The 12,691-nt window shown below is 38.2% G+C and overlaps 1 protein-coding gene across 19 annotated transcripts in view; it reads left to right on the forward strand.

Annotated features, from left to right (window-relative positions):
- The window catches only part of ABI2 (abl interactor 2), a 65,612-nt gene that overhangs the window by 12,072 nt on the left and 40,849 nt on the right, over window positions 1-12,691 (forward strand). The window contains exon 1 of one of the 19 annotated variants that reach the window (XM_038142974.1): window positions 1,771-3,534. The exons of the other annotated variants lie outside the window; for them this stretch is intronic. The gene's annotated coding sequence lies outside the window, so the exon portion shown is untranslated. Of the gene's footprint in view, window positions 1-1,770; window positions 3,535-12,691 lie in introns of those variants that run through there. 19 annotated transcript variants of the gene reach the window in all.

Genomic DNA, 12,691 nt, shown 5'->3' on the forward strand with positions numbered 1-12,691 from the left:
TACTCTTAAAGAAATGCATCCTGTCTGATATAGGATTATCTAAGGGATGTTTATAAAGGTCTTGGGCAGAACAGCACCAGTAAAGTGCTGAAATCAGTATATGAACAAACCTTAAAGGGCCTCGTGACAATCTGGCTCACATTAGATAAATAGAGACAAGAAAAATTATTATTTTATCTGTTTTGGTAAAATAAGATGGGGCCTGCAGATTTTTTTTTTTTTTTGGGTTACAGAAGTGGTTTCATGGAAGCTGAAGTATGGAACATCATTAATATGTGTGCAGAGGTGGGCAGCTGTGAATTTGGAGTATTGCAGATGCTCTATACTACTTTGAGAGTCTGATTCATTCCTTTGTCCTTTTCTGAAGCTTTTATGGTAACCACCTTTTTCAGGACAGACTTTGTAGAACTTCTTGTACCCCTGTATGTGGTGCTTATTTTTCATTTTAGAATTGCTTCCAGGCTTACAGAGCTGTCTTCTGTTGGATCCCAAATAACTTGATTGATTTTTTGAAGGTGTTCTGATAGAACTACGTCCTTTAGCTGCTGCCTCTACAACGTCCTGCATGGAGATTTTCTCCTGGATGTTGACTGGGATATTGCTGAAGTTCTGTTTTTCAAAATGTCCTCATGTGTAATTTTGTGTTTTTCACATGAGTAATAGGTAGGTGTTGTCTTCAGCTGTTCCAAAATGTTGGAACAAAGGAACTCAAACATTTTAGAAATAGAAGCTCTCGTTTGGTACTGCAGTCTTCTCATGAGGTTTGTTGTATTCATTTCAGTTTATTAAATGCTTTTGATTCAAAGAATGTATTTGGTGCATCATCTGCTTTCTTTGTGTGGAGGCGTAAAAACAACCTTATAGAATTTACAGAGCTTCTGCCAGGGGGTCCATGGGCTATTGGCTAATGCTAGTGCTTTGTTTTAAGACAACAGATTTAAACATTTACTGTATAAAATTCTAATGTTGTTCTGTAGGAAGTTTCAAAAAAAATACGGTCTCTTCAAGCTCATCCTCATTCATGTTCTAAATGATGGGCCTTTATAGTTGAGCAAGAAGACCCTTATTCCTGGTAGTTTGTGTTTCAAGTCCTGGCTTTTCTTTACCAGACAGAAAACTCTCCATATTGTTAGAGAGAAATTCTGAAATGGCTCAGTGACCTGCATTGCTTTGTTTCGAGTCTGGGGAATCTTCGAACCATTGTATGTGGAGAAAAACTTTGCCAAGGTTGGATTTGGTTATCAAGCATATTGCTTTTGATAACTCAGTGTGATGCTTGTTAATTCTTAAAAAAATTAACTTGGTAATTTGCAGAAAGAAGTAGTATTTAAATTGGATGGAGGTTACTGTGTTACAGTTGCAGTGTAGTTAGTATGGAAAATCAAATGCACATCCTTTTATACATGTAAAGTGGCCATATATTGTTTTTTAGAAACTAAGTTACCACTTGCATGAAACAATCTCTCTTTGGGTAAGAAGTATTGCTCTTAATGTGAATGTAGGTCATGCTTAGAAAATGTGTGTGTGAAATAGACATCTTGCTGGAAATAATTACAGAACATTTGATGCTGTGCTGTTAAGTTACATACTGCAGGTTGAATATAGCAACTTGGCTTGCTGTTCTTGAGCTACATAGCAATTGACAGAAGGTTTACTTATAATTTTGAAGTGAATGCACCAAAACTGCTTGTTAAACTGGGAAAAAGAATAATTGCTACTTACAGTGCTTGCAGAAAAGGGTTTTTTTTTTCTGTTTGTTTTCTGACATTCTTAAATATAACAGCATAGCAAAGTTTGAGTCTAGTTGAAGTTAAAAACCTCCTTTAACCTTAAGATTTTTTTATTTGTTGACAACTCTTTTACAAGCATGAAGAAGAAGTGTTATTGAAAATCTTCATTTCTAGCAGTTTGCCCTTGGGAATCAGATTGGGACTCTTCAGCTGAGGAGGTGACTTTTATATTTCTAAAATGTTCTCTAGTAAGTGCAGAACAGAGATCTGGGCTTAGCTAACTGTCTCTGCATAAAAGGCCAGATCCCGTTCTCCGTCTGCCAATATTGTATTTTGTCCAGTGCTATGGTAACAGGAGCAAAAGGTTGTAAAAACATTCTTTGCCAGAAAAATGAGCAGATGCTTCTCTCAGGACACATAGGGAACAAATCTACTTAATAAGAAGGCACTGGTTTTGATTTTCGGATTTCAGAGTGAACTTTCACTAACTTTCTTTCACTTCATCATGGTGGTTTGTTTAGTTAATCTGTCATGGGTCAGTTATGACTGGGTGTCGTTGAGTGTTGCCACCACCTTCAGCAGGTGGGTTGTACGACAGAGGTCAGCTTTCAGCAAGATGAACATGGATATCAAGAACAAATCAGCCCGTTGTTGCTTGCTTCTGCTCTCTTTCTGGCAAGCGCTTACGGTGACAGTAAGGAAGAAGTGTGAGCTGTGTGGGCTGTTGTGATTTTTCAGTGGAATATGTCGGTGTCTGGTCGTGTAAAGGGGTGCAAATGCACATTTGAGGTGATGGCACTCTGGCACGTGTGTGGCATTGCAGGGGTCACAGACCTGGGCCTTTAAGTGGTTCTGCAGCAGGTAAGAGCAGCTGTCCTGTTTGTTTTAATGCAGGAGAGAAAGAGGGACAGACTGGGCAACCTTTCACAGAAGAATGAGGGAAATCTCTTCTGATTCTTTCGTTCTGTGCTGTAGAGTGTTCAACTGCCCCTGCAGCTCAGCCAGGTTCTGCTAATTTAGCATAAATCTCTAGGTTTTGGGGTATGCTGCCAGTGATTCTTTTGCCTCCTAGAGGAATATTGTATATTGCAGCTGTTGTGTGAAAGTTTCTTATTTTGATCTGTACTTTTTCATATAAAATGAAATATTTTATTATTTTTCTGCTCTGTCAGATTGTGGGCGTGGATCTGAAGACAGTTCCTTTCTTTCATTACGTCTGAATTGGTAGCAGCTTTTAAAAGTGCCAAGTAAGAATAATTTCAAATTTAAGGTTAACTGATCATTGTGAAGGAATATGTGTAATCCAAGTGTCTTTATTTCCTAGCAAAGGAAGCGTGACTATGCAAATTCCTGCCCCCCATTAGTCTAAACCCTCTATCTGCTGTCTTTGGAAGGCATACTCATGTTGCCTGATAGCTATGCCTCTTCACCTCTCTTCAGGTTTTTTTAGCCATGGTTACCAAAGGTAGTTAAATTAAGTATTACTTCTAGTGTGGTAACATTTTGGGGCTTGCTCACGTGAGGAAGTAGAGAAAGTGAATAGCAATTGAAAGACTTGTATTAGTTAGGGTGGTGATGTGGGAAGAATTCTGAGGATAACAGGACTGCCTTTGCCGTGGGATGGGCAGGAAAGGCTTTCCAGCAGCTTGCGTTCCTTGAGCTACTCAGTGTTTTTGAGTGCCTGAGGAAGTGGGACAATGCCGCGGAGCTCCGTGTTGCTGTGGTAACTGATGTGGGTGTTATCTCCACACCTGCCGGCCTCTCTCGGGAGCTCTTGGCCCAATAGGGTGTGCATCTTCCTCGGGTATGCTGCAATTATACCCTGGCAATTACAGGTGTCCTGCATCTATCTGCTTATGTTAGGTTGTAAGCTGTGGTGGTGGAGGATATGGCTCTGTGTCCTACTTAGCTTTCCTTGCTATGAGCTTGTGATGTCTGGCAGTGGACTCTTGGAAGCAGAATCTGCTTCTGCTGCCACAGATCGCTCTGTGATTCTAAATCAAAGCCATTAGTTGACCTCAATCACTGCTATGTAATGAATTGAATTGAGAATTTATAGTGGAAAGAAGAAACTGGCAGAATTGGGAAATAACTCAGTTGTTACATAAACCTCTGTGACTAGATAATATTTTGTAAAGCTGAAGTAGATATCCTTTCTTAGAAATGGTAGATTTTGTCAGATTTCAAGAGACAGAGATAAAAGTCTGTTCACCTGATATTGATAGTGGAGAAAACAATTTGTGCAAAAGCATTTTTTGTATAGCAGAATGTACTTACTATATGATTGTAATTTTTACTTGTGAAAGCCACTTTGCATATGAAGTAATTTTTGCAAATGCTACCACTTGCTTTATTTTTATTAAGTAACTGTAAAATTAAATTGGAGTTTATCAATGATTTTGACTCGTAAACTCAGTGAAACCTCTGCATACTAAAGCATCCTTGGTGAATGAAGAATTGTAGAACAGCAGATATATGAGAAAATAGAGTTAAGCCTGTGGGTCTTTGCTGTTTGTGAGGTTCTTAATTCAGTGCATTTGTATTGGCCTAGCCTCTTATGGCCACAAATGTGTTCATACTGTGTTGCTATTAAAGCCAGAATTGTCCTTGTCTCTGGAACTCCAACAGTAATTATGTTGTTGCAGGAACTGGAAAATGACCCACTTCTCTCAGCTGTGTTATTGCAGAAGAGTTACCAGAGAGAGGTGAAGCCTCCCTGGTTTCCCAGAATGAGCAGGGGAGTAAGTTCCCTGACTGCTGCTTCCTCTTGAGCAAGAGCAAAGTCTAATGCTGTGCAGCAGTGATGAGTAGCTAGTAACATATTAACTGTATTTTAGATGTAATTACGTTTGGATGCTAGCATGCTGTTCTTGTGATACAATTTGTGATGCATAATTTTAAACTGTGGTTCTGCTGCCTTGAAAAAGTTTTTTATAACCTTGTCTAGTAGGTTTGCGTGAATACATCGTGCCCTATTATTTTTGCATAAACAGGACTTTGGCTCTCTTCTCAAGGAACAGGAACTTGCAGGGTCTGATGAGAGCAGGACATTTGTGTGTGAAAACTGGTCTGCTGTGCTTGTGAATATATGGAAGTAAATACAAAGTTTGATTCTGATGATAGTTAAGGGAAACAGATGACAGATTTGTTGCAGTGATGCAGGCAGTATGGAAACAGTGGTGCAGGTGATTAGATGTCAGGGAAGCTGTGCTTGTTCACAGCTCCCATTTGCTGTGTTTTTCTCTTGGGTAGAGTAGACTGATATTGCTGTCATAGATCTCAAACCAGTGAGCTAATTTTACCCTCACTGACGGCCTTGAATACAATATGTGTTTTAAAAAGCAGCTTTTCATTTAGGAGGTTAGGTTCTGTGTGTATTTCTTTGAAAGGTAGCTTTCCTAGCTGTTAATCAAACCTACATTTTGAGGCTCAGCACACAACTGGAAACATCAAATAAATTTATGGCAGTGAAAACAATAGACTACAATTTAATGCAAATAGCCTTGAAGAGCCTGCAGCAGATTATTGATACTGAGTTTGAGACAGCTTAAAAGTTAGGCAGTTGCACTTGTAATCAAGAAGTTCTAGTGACATTTAGTGAATCATTACAGTTTTTTAAGAGTTTGGAAAACAGAGTAACTTGATGTCAAAGGCTTTACTAGAGTATGAATGGTAGGAGTATATTCTTTAGCTAGCATGCTTGTTATTAGTATGCAGATAAATAAAGATAAATTGTAATTATAAATAATTTGTTTAAAATGGGAATAACTTTATTTATATGATATTAATATTAGTGTAATAAGATGAGTGCAATTAACCTTGTGTTTGGAAATTATTTTTTTAAATATGACATTTATTACTTGCTCTTTGAATGTTGTTTGAATTATAAAATCTAGTGATGGTTATGATGCATTCTTAATTCTAAATCCAGTATATTCTGTAATGATTGTGTTTGGCCCAAATGCCAGTGTTCCTTACACAGAAGGAACAAGTGTGTTTTACACTTGTGTTCCTTGTGTTCCACTTACACAGGTGTTCCTTGTGTTTTACTAAGTGTAGGACATACAGAATTCACAGTGCTGTGAGAATAGTCCTAATCCTGTTATCAGTTGTAAAGAGAAAAGTTTACTTCAGTGTGTTCACATTTAAAGGTGTTTAAATTTTAAATGCACTTTGTGTGAGCAGCAAGTTAGTGGCTTTCATGTAGATGTTGAGTAGAGCCTTTGGATACAGTTGTGGAGAAAGGTACTCACCTTTCAGCTTGACAGATACTGATCAAGTGGGATGGTTTGGGTGCCTGACTGTCCTCTGTCTTTGCCTGGATGGTCCACGCACAACTGAAGTTCCATTTAGTGCTGATTCTTAGACTGTGTCTTGTCGCTTCTGAGAGCAGTTCATTAATAAAAAAGGAGTTGTGTCACTAGGAGACCTGACATGCTCTGCTCCTTTCTTCACAGATGTGACAAAGAGTTTTCAAGCAGATTACTTTAATTATAGTTAATGTTCAAGTAAGGTCATGCTAAAATTATTTTGAAGTAAAAATATTCCATCTCCAAACCCTAGAGCTATCATTGCTACTAATTGGTAGGCCAAATTACCAATCTCAATGATCTTGTTGCTTCCTGTGTTCATAGTCTCAGTGTGCTATGCTGCTCATATTTTCTCTTGAATGCAGAATAATAGAAAGCTGTCACAGAACTTAAGAGTGGGTTTGTGGCAGGGTATGTGTGGAGAAGTGTTTCCCATTTATGTCCAAAATGTTGTTTGCTTATGTTGCCTAACATTTAATTAATTCATGATGTTTAGGGTGCAGAGTACATGTAAATGGGCAATGACTATGAGCTCTTCTTAATTTTAAAAGGAAGGTGTATACATTTGAGTAGGGTAATCAAGTGATGAAGCCAGCCTTTTGACTTTCTAAAATAATAACAGAAATAATTTTGTATATATATATATATACATTATATAATCATGAATAAGCAATTTCACAGAGACAGATCTTTGCACATGGAGATGAATAGTAGAGAGATGATGCTATAAAAATTAATAGGAACCAAAAAGTTCTACTCCCAACTCCAAGTGCTGTGCAATTTTGGTTATATTAAAGAACAGGTAGACTGAGTTTTCCTGTGTACTAACAGAACCCATGGATTGTTCTGCATCAAAAAGGGAAATTTGGGGTTTTTCTGGTGCCACAGAAATAAGTGCCTTAGAGCTCTATGGCCCTTAGTTTTTTCTGAAACTCTGGGAGAGCTCGTTTGCTTCTGTTCTAACATGTCAGTGATTGCTTCTGCTTCTTTGTGCCTGTTTCTCCTGTGTGTTAGAGACCAGCTCTGTAGGGATTGTTGGGTGCATGTTTTCTGTCCTGGGAATGAGCAGTTCCGGTCGTGAAAGAGGAGTGAGGGATATTCTTTAGCAAGTATTTAATGAGCCAGTTTGTTAAAACAGAAAACTACTGTATTTTTCAGTGACAGTTATGTAAGTTTTTGGCATGATTTTGACTTAATTATTGGATTAATGATGCTCAGTTTTCTTCTCAATCATTTTTTGTAGTTCACGGAAGGACCTCAGAAAGCACTTGGATGGGCTGAGCAAATGCCATCTGTGCAGTTGAATAAAAGTGTGTAAAATACTTAATTATGTATGAGGCTTTCAGTAACTTCAAGGAATTCAGCAACAATTAAAAGGATGATATAAGAGCTCAATCTATTTTTCACAGGAAAACTGAAGTGTGCTTTGTCAGTATCACAGTTGGGCGCATTTTGTACTGAATAATGGAGGCTTGTTGAACTCTAGCAGGCAGCTTTTGTTCTTGAGGCTTCTTGAAGCTGATGCAACCTCAGCAGAAACCTGAGGGCTTTTGCTGGCTGGTCGTAAGACAAATGCCAGCTTGGGTTTGTGTTAACAGTAATCAAAAGAAACAACTGTTACATCGATTCAATGAAACTAATCTTCTGTCTTATTTTTAAAATGTTACCATTACTTTTTCATCACATATATGGGTTTGTTTTACTACATGCTACTGTTTTGAACAATAGCGAGAGATGCTCTATCTATTGGGGAACTCATTGGTGTATTCTGGATATACTTTTTTGTGTAGTTAGTCTGGTGTCACACTCTTCAACCTCAGCTTCCACTTTTATGCCCAAATATTACTGCATAAAGCCCTTGCACATTGAAGAGTTGATTTGAGTATGAATTGAGATTTTTTTTTTTTTCCATTCAGAACTCTGTTTGCTAAAAGATGTGAATGACAGTAGCCTCAGGAGTGAAAAGCTCTATTTTTTTGCCCCCTTTCAAATCAACATTAAGTATTAATCTTGGAAGAATTTTTTGTTGTAGTCATATTGATATTAAAGGCAACAACTTGTGCCAGTGTTCTGTAATAAGAAACACAGTTTCTTTCTCAACTCATAGGTCCAGACTTTTTGACTCATCCAGAAGAATTTGTATAAATCTTGTTAGCCCAACTGCAGAACTGTGAATGTCCAAGTTGATGATGACTACTGTATAAATAACAATTTTTTTTTTTTTTTATTGTAGCAGGAAAGAAACCTAGCTACAAAAGTCAGCTAAAATGCCAGTAGCTTTTAATGTTTCCTTTCATGCACCACTCTCAGACCTGTCTTTATGAGCTCTTTCCAGTTCATAGGAAATGTATTTTTCTTTTTTAATGTGTTGCTATCTTTGAAATCTTTCCTTCTAATTTGGTAGCATTTGGAAGCACCATGTTTCTTTCGAACATTTGGTAGCATTATTTCTTTTATCTACTTTTATCTAGTTGTATTGATGTTTTGTAATTCTTTCTGTAGGGTTCATGTTGCATCCCATAATTTTTTTTCTTTGTAGAATTTTTCTATCCTTTAGGAGCTGCTTTTCTGTACAAAATTATTCAGGTTCTTTTTAACAGGGACATAACAGACCTTACCACTAGGATTTGGCTGATCACTCTTTGGGTGGGAGAATGCCTTAAATTCTTGGTTTCTTTCTAGCCCTGCATTTTATGCTCTATATGCATGAACTCCTTTTGCCAGTCATACAGCCAAATAGTTTTCTCGTTTTGGATACCTTACTGCATGTTTTAATCTCTCATCTGCCCCATTCAATATTTGTTTCTTCTTTGTCATCTGTTTTCTGTTCTATAAAAGTTGGTGTTTTCTTAGGCAGGAGAATAAACATTGAGACATTTAATTCCTAAAGTAAAAGGATATTTTATGGAGTCAGCAGTCCAGGCTATTTCTTATTCAAATCTGGTAGTGTAATTGTGCAGTGTAAATGGAACTTCCAGAGTGGGAAGAAAAAATGATGCCTAGGCTCTGCACCCTGACATGAAAAGTAGTCATATTTACATTTACTGCAGATTGAATTCCACATCATTTCTAATGCTAGCAATTTGGTTTATACAATCTAATAAAAAATGAGCAGTATTTTCAGGTGAACATTTGTGATCATTCCTGAGCTCTTAGATCTAGTGTTCATTATTGGACTGGCATGTGGAAGTGGAAACTGTTAATGATTCTCCAGTGTCTGAAAGCAAGCACACACCGTTGCCTCGTGTATGTAAGACATGGCTTTTCTGACTGCCTGTGAAGTCTGTGCATTTGTAGCTGCCTTGAGTGACTTTGATCTCCTGCTATCTAAAAGCCCCGGTTTGTATAGTCACGGTAGTCTGCGCTGTAGCTCTCAGATTGGGTTCATCCTGTGAAGCATTTCCTGTAGCTGATAGCTTGTTTTGTTTTCTGGTAGAGACAAAATAACTGTTTCAGTACTGGGTGCTTCCCACAAATGGAAAACACTCTCCAGGGGAGAGCTGGGCAGAGCCATGGCTGCTGCTGTGTCCCGGTGCAAGGGGAACCACTTCCTGCTGCTGCGGGGGGGAGCAGCTCCCAGTAGTTGCTGACACCGTCCCCAGTCCCTGTGTGGCTGGCAGGAGCATCAGATGAGCTCTCTGTGGTGAGTCAAAAGGGTGCTCTTACTGCTGAGAGCAGGAGAAAAGGATGCTGCCTTGTGACTCACATGAACACCTGATGTGTGCATTGTGTGGAGAAAAATGATAAACAGAATAAATGCTGAGCTATTGCTTGGAAATTCCAGAACATGGGCACAGAAGACATGATCTAAGCATTTCTCTTTAAGGCTGTGAAGATGATCCAGCTGTGATACTCAAGTATTTTAGCATTGTGTGAGAAGTCAAAGCTACAACTTTGAGGTGGAGACACAGCAGCATCCTTAACACAGTTAAAGGAAAAATATTGAGGGAAATATGGGACACTGCACAGTTCATGTGAAGAAAAACTATAGGTAGTGGAGGGCTGGAAAAACTGCGATGATGTTCCAGCACTTGTTTCTTTCCAGCACTTTTTCTAGCAAGCTCAGCAACCCTGGATAGTTCTTCCCTCTTTATTCTTGATTGTATCTTTCCTTGTGTTTCTCTGGCTATGCAGTGGTTTGGATAAAGCAAAACTTATAATTTGGTTATGGATCAGATGATTCTCATTTGGAATGTGCCTCCTGGACTAATTCACTACCACAGATGGAGTGTGCACTTGGTGTTGGGGACATCTCCTGTGAGATGGAAGTAGATCCTGAGTCTCCATAATACCATGACAGTTGCTCAGACCATAAATCACTGAGTTGCTTTGCTTTTTCTTTGTAGCATCTACGTAGTTTTATTAGGGGGAGTGTTTGCAATTTTGCATGTCAGGGAAGATAATGGGAGTGACTGGAGTTTAAAACAACTGTTAGTTTCTAAAGTTAGTTATAACTAGGTCAGGTACTTAGTCTGCCACGTGGCCCTGCATAGACAGTGGAATGGATATGTTAGGTCTAGGAATGAGAGGATCCCTAAGCTGGCAGTGTTTCAGAAGATTTGTCTGTCAAACAATAGCTTTGATTTCTTAAATTTTTATCCATTAAAAAATACACATCAAACTGATCTAATGGTTGAAAGCATTGCTTTCCTGAGAGTTGTGTGTGGATAAATGTTATGAGCCTGTATTTTTTCATAGGCATGCTTAATTTTATGTGTGTGAATGCTAAAGATACTTAAAAACTGAAATGGAGAGATACTCAAAAGTTCTGCTTCATGCCATTTAATTTAGGTCAGGGCACTGAAAACACTTGCTACCAGTGCTTGATCATGCTGAACACAATATTTCTGAGAACTGAAGGGCTTTGAGGACTCTGGTTAATATGCTTAAGTATCCACAGGAACAAGGTTTTTTGTTATAACGAATATAGAACATGTTTCTCTTGTTTTTAACAAGAAACAGAAACAGTATTCCATAGGTTACTGAAATTACTGTAGAGAGTCTTATCAGTTTGATATTTTTTTCTTTCACTAGAGAATTTTGGTAGGTATGGATGTTGATACAACTTTTTGTCTGCCTTACAGTCTGATGTGAAGCACACTGACTGGTATTTTGGTGTTAGGAAGATCAGGAGTATCAGAATTTAGACTACCGAGGATTATGTTTGAATTTTGTTTACTGATAACTTGAAACCATTATCTTATTAGCAGAAATCCCTTTATTTACATAGTTATATACTCAGTGAGCATGGCAGCATTTGCAAGCAATGTAATTTGGTGTCCATGTGGAGTTTAAGTAGGGATCTTGTTACATAGGAGGATACGATAAGATACTGTCTCTGGAAATCTACTTATCAAATTAAAAGATGGATTTCATGCTAAACACAACTAATAATTTCAAGTTAAAATTTAACTGACATTTATTGTTATATTTCCACAGGGGAAATAAAATTTTTCTGTAAGTATTCTAGGGTTTTTACAATTGCTGTGAGTCACTGAAGTTTTCATCTCTTGAAAGTTTTCAGGATAAACATGATTGTTTTAAAATGCTGTCACTAAATATTTTTTGTTCTTTTGAAATGGATTGACTGTAGTAGGTTCAAGTGGTCATTTTAATTTGAACAGATTCTTCACAGGAAGAAAGTTCAAACTTCCATTTTGCTGTGCTAAATGTGAGTGGAGTTTGCCTCAGAGAATTTCGGCTTCTGCAAAAAGGCCTGTAGAGCAAGTCACAGTTGTGATCAGCTAAATACATGAATTAGACACATCAGTCAAATGGGTTTTTGTGCTAATAACAGTTCTAAAGTAGTTTATAGTATTGTTTTATTAGATCTTTAATGCGTTTTGCATTTGAGAAGTCAGTTCCTTGTTGGTTGGAACTGAAGTTGACTTGAATTTAGCTCATAGGTTACACCCCTGGAAGGACTAGCTCTGAACATGGATTCATATTTGTGCTTCTTTAAGCAGAAAAACCATAGCGGAGGCTCATAATATTTAAAATTACAGGTAGTTTTCCTTTTGTTCTCAAACACTTAGCCTGTTAATGAAAAAATACTGTTTGCTGGATTATACTCAGGTCCTCTGGATATACAGTGTAGTAATGGAAATCAGCATTTTCTGCTTCTATAAATAGATTGGCAGCAGCTGCAGAGCCAAACAGGCGAGCTTCTGGTCATTTTTATTATTGCCATTGAGAAATGGTTTGGATGGCTGTGGAGCGTGGCTGCTGCAGGGGAGCGTGCAGACTGAGCTGGGTGTATGAGCAGGGAGGGGGGAGGAAAGTGTATTTACAAGCCAGCAGTGGGAGAATAGAGGTGAAGAGCTTGATGTATCTTCATTTGGGTATCCTTAAGAGGAGTTTCAAGCTCTTCTGTGTACAAGACATATTCACTCAGCTGGTTAAAAGTCATGAGTTCTTACATGAGATCTGGGGATTTTTTCTAACCATTTTTCTAACTTCTTTATTGTTGAATATAAGGCAGCATTTATAGTTGTGCTGTGTTGGAGAATATCCTCATACTGTGCCCTGAGAAGCTCCTAACATTTTTAGTTCCTTCTTCTCTTGGTCTTGTTTTGTCTCCTGCATGGGAGAGGAACATGGTGAGAACGCTCACTCCTGCAGCACTCCTCTGTCCTGCCCCATCAGGGCAGC

The sequence above is a fragment of the Motacilla alba genome, chromosome 7 (genome assembly GCF_015832195.1).
Source record: "Motacilla alba alba isolate MOTALB_02 chromosome 7, Motacilla_alba_V1.0_pri, whole genome shotgun sequence".
Classification (NCBI taxonomy): Eukaryota; Metazoa; Chordata; class Aves; order Passeriformes; family Motacillidae; genus Motacilla; species Motacilla alba.